Source organism: Equus przewalskii, chromosome 26, assembly GCF_037783145.1.
Source record: "Equus przewalskii isolate Varuska chromosome 26, EquPr2, whole genome shotgun sequence".
Classification (NCBI taxonomy): Eukaryota; Metazoa; Chordata; class Mammalia; order Perissodactyla; family Equidae; genus Equus; species Equus przewalskii.
Genome location: NC_091856.1, coordinates 4,538,606 through 4,543,094, shown reverse-complemented (window position 1 = coordinate 4,543,094; position 4,489 = coordinate 4,538,606). Strand labels below are relative to the sequence as shown.

Sequence of the window (4,489 nt, the reverse complement as noted above, 5' to 3'; positions counted from 1 at the left end):
CTGGAAAGAAACGAAAGAAGGCGTAAGCCACTTGTCCCCGGGCGCGGGGCCACGCTGGCTCTGGGGCAGCGCCGTGAAGCGGCTCGCTCCCTTTCTGGTTAGGAAAGTCTGAAGTCTGTTGTTTTTAAAGGACAGTTGGTCAGTGTTCCTGAGGAGGGTCTGTGATAGCGTGGACTCGTTCATAATTGCTTCTAAGTCGCTGGCCACACAGGTATAAAACCTTCATCCAGCTGCACAGCCTGCCTTTGTGTGCAGAGCCCCTGCACTTGAAGATCCTTCCTCTAGGGTCTTAACCTGCTGGAAGCGTGTCCCCTGCTCTTTCTCAGAGCTCCTGGCCTGCCTCCTGCCTATGTAAAGAACTTTCCACCCTGAAGATGACCCTGCGTTGTCTGTCCCCTACAGTTAACCCTGATGCTTTCCCAGGGGCAAGATGATACAAGCTCAAACACTGTTCACAGAACAAAGTAGCTAAAGGCCGTAAAGAGGAAGGCACCAGCCGGGAGGCTGCAGGCTGGAGTCATTCGCTTATGGGATGACTGAGGACGTGGGGAGTCCCTTTGTTATAACAAGCAGGAGTGTTGTGAAACGAATTATAGCATCTGCAGATGAAGACCAAGCAGCAAGCTAGATGAGCCACAAGAAAAAGAAAGGTCAGAGAAGTCTGTAGAGCCAATAGGTGGCAGTCAAGGAGGCTGCTGGTGTGGCAGAGAGAAGGCTGTTGCCCAGAGGAAGAGTCCGTCTATACCTAGGGATCGTCCAGTTCCCGAGCTGAGCCGGGAGACCTCAGATCAGCGCATAGGAGCTGCAACAAGAACCGAAGCGGCTTGTGCGTGGCCCTGAGCACACAAAGCAGAACCACCAGAAGGTGTGTTACTTGGGATGTGGCTGGGAGCTGGGGGGTGGGAACGTGGGGGCACACAGGTCGCCCAGTCTGGGGCCTAGAGTTGAGCTGTGCAAGCGTTCCCAGCCAGACAGCCCTCATTCTGCCCCTTTTACACTCGACACCTAGTGGACCCCTGCCGTGATTCTGAATGTCAGTGTTGTCATTCCTACGTTGTGGATGACGAAAGAACAGCGGAGGGTGCATTTCCCGCTCAGAGCAATAAAGCCGGTACCAGACAGATCCAAGGCTCGTGACTCATCTTGAGCCTCAGCCCAGCGCCTCCCTCAGTACAGTCAGCCCCGTCTATGTAGGGTTTACGTAGCCACATCTCTCCTCTGATTCTCACAAGGAGGAGTAGCTCCTTTCCCCTGGAGAAGCAAAGAACCAGGGTCCCTGAGAGATAGGGGCAGAACCAGGACTGGAACCTGAGTCACTCAATGGGAGGCACTCAAGCTACTAATATGGCAAGAGGATGGCTTGTGGGGTGTCAAGAGGTGAGTCTGGCAGGGCCTCACTGAGAGGGGAAGCAGAGCGCACAGGCTCTGGGGCTGGACTGCAGTTCAAATCCCACTGCTGCCGCGGACTGCGGGTGCCTTGACCTGCTGCTCTTGGCCTCGGCTTCCTTACTCTAGAATGGGGGTCATAATAACAGCAGCTGTTAATAATAACCCCGGTGCTGGGAGCCTCACAGGAGTCAGTAGGATGGGAGGTGTTTAGAGCAGGGCCTGGCACACGGTGGGCACCAGGGAAGTGTCAGCTCTGATTAGTAAGGGACTCGTGAGCCACGTCAAGGAGTTCAACCCCAGAGCAGTGAGAGCCCAGAGAGGGTTCTAAGTGAAAGCACTGTGTGAGCCACCCGCCCTGGAGGAGCTGGGCCAAGGCAGTTGCAGGATGCCAGGCGACTGTGATGAGTGCTTGACATGAGGCCGGCAGTGTGCCAGTGAGGAGGCCACTGGCTGGGGTGGGGCCACCAGAGAGAGGCCCAGGTTTCCGGCTTGAGTGGCTGTGAGGAAGGTAGTGCCCTGTCCTGAGGTGGTTTTGAGGGAAGATGAAGAAACTGACGGGCTGTGCTGGGTCTGCGGTGCTTGTTAGAAAGTGCTTCCTTGACCATACAGTGAAACAGTGACTCCCAGGAAGGGACGTTTTCTGCGTTTAAACAGGTTACTCCCCCTCCCCACCCCACCCCTACACATACAGCTGTCTTAACTTGGAGGCTGCAATTCAGATTTCATTAAGTGGGAGAGCTTCAGTGGCAGATTTACAGGACCTGAAAGCCAGGCTTAGCCTGGCTCTCAGCTATAAATAGTGGGGAGATAGGAGTCATGCAAGGTATCACCGTGGGAAAACGTAGATGGCGATAACAGCTCCTCCCTGACACCCACCACGCCTTGGTGCCCTGCTCTCTCCCACAGACCACTGTCCAGAGCCTGGTGCACAGGGTGGGAAGGACCAAAGGCACGCCAGTCAGGATGGGCCCCAGGCAGACACCTGTCTGCAGAGGCACTGGCTGACCCATGGCCTTGGGGACTAAGTGTCCCCCAAGGAGGAGCCCACCCGCCTCGCAGTCAGCAAAGCCCAGGCACCGCCGAGGCCTGGCCAGGAGCCAGGACAGAGGCAGGTCACTGGAGAGGCCTGCTCCCTTCTGCTCAGTGCTCCCTGTGCCGGGGCTGCACAGCCGACACCGCTAACAACCACAGCGGACGGCCAGGGCCAGCAGCAGGCTTTATGATGAAAACATTCGGCTGGAAAATAGGGAAGCCTGTCTGCTTCATCGGAGTGTTGAGAGCAGGGTGAAAATACTCTGTCGGAAAGAAAACCGAGATTTCTCTTTTGCAGGAGGAAGCTGAAGCACTATCAGAATCAGAAGGGTTTCTTTTACAAAAATTAGCCGTTGGGCACAAATTTGTTTTTAAAGCCGGAAATCCTACTTTACCAACTGGCACTCTGAATGTTGTGTATAATCACTTAGACAATTCTGCTCTAATTCCTTCTGTGGGATGCCCCAAGGGAGCAGCTGCACACAGTCCCCTGGGTAACCCAGAGGCCCATTTTCATTTCCTGTCATCCTTGTGCAGGAAACTGTCATGGTCCCATTTCCCACCTGCTCTCATCACCAAACTCCTAAGCTTGGTGTTAAAGGCCTTTGGCTCACAGCTTCCCCACATGTACCCAGCCCCAGTCTTGTGAACACCCCATATACCTGTTGATTGTCCTGCCTTTGCTCCTGCTGTTCCCTCTGCGTGGCATGCCCTTCCCTCCCTTCTCTGAGAGCTCCTATTTTTCCTTCTAGGTCTAACCCCCTATGACAGTTCCTCAGTCCTTTTAGATCTTTCTGTCTCACATATCCTGCCTCCTGACTCCTACCGCCCTGCCTTTGCCTGTGCTAGGACCCCAACCTCCTGACATCCCCCACAACCTTGCTCTTCCTTCCAAGGCTGGCTGAAGGCCCACTCCAGCCAGGATGCTTTGCTTAAAGGCCTCTGTCCTCACAGATCACTTCCTCTGTTCTGATGCGTCGGTAGGCATTCTTGAATTTTTCGGCATGTCTTTAAGTCTTTCTTCCCTTAAAAGGTTGTAAAGGTTCTTGAGTCAGGGAATTATCCTTTCTGCTACCCTTTTTGTCACCTAGCACAGTGCTGGGCATGTGAAAGTTGCTTCAGAAGTGCATGCTGTGACTAACAACTGGAGTGACTTGACAGCCGCTGCCTCAAAGGGCAGCCCGGGCTTCAGCTTCTCCGTACGGGGACTGGAGGGATGGGCCTGAGGTTCCTTCCAGCTCGGGCTTCTCAGGGCCTGCCATAACCTCAGCAGGTCTTGGTGATAGGAGTCAGCCCTGGATTTGGGAATCGCAGGCTCTCAGGACTGGGAGAGTCCTCAAGGGCCATTTTCTCCAACCTCCAGCTGATTCCAGTGTCCCTCCCTGTAGCACCCCTGACCTCTGGTCATCTGGAACCTCTGTTCCCAGGAAAAAGACCTCCAGACCATCTCGCCAATGGAAGGCAAAAGCTGGGTTAGCTCTGAGATAGGCGCTAAGGGGCACATAGAAGCTTAGTCTAAGCTGGGAGAAGAAACTGTGAGGCTGCTGCATAGCAGAGCGGAACTCAAGGCTCGTAAGTGCTGGTGCTGAGGCCAGATCGCAGCTGGACCAGCAGAGCTTCGGTTGCTGGCCTTCAGTGCAGAATCACCTCTGTCACGCCATCATAATTAGGATTCTTAGTTACTTGGGTTTGCTCTTATTTTATTTCAAATAAGGGCGCTTCAGATAAACCAGGACACCGGGCGTGTTTTTGTTTGTTTGTTTTATGGACTTTTGTAGACCTGCGGCTCTAGAAAAAAGCAGCATCTGGAGAGAGCAATGAATGAACAGCCTCTGGGCTGTGATATCCCTAAGAGCAGACATCTATATCTGCAACACAGGCCTTTGACAAATGTTGGTTGAATTGAGTAACTCAATCTAGAGAGTGTGTGTGTGTGTGTGTGTGTGTGTGTGTGCATGCGTGTGTGCGTATGGCTCCATGGTTACCTACGCACAGGTTCCGTGTATATCTACCTTGTGCATGCACACCACACACTCATCTCCATTCATCCAGGCCTTCCGTGTAGTAA

The 4,489-nt window shown here is 53.7% G+C and overlaps 1 protein-coding gene across 6 annotated transcripts in view; it reads right to left on the bottom strand.

The window, feature by feature from the left end:
* TMOD1 (tropomodulin 1) overlaps positions 1–4,489 on the bottom strand; it is an 83,016-nt gene that overhangs the window by 1,581 nt on the left and 76,946 nt on the right. The window lies entirely within an intron of this gene.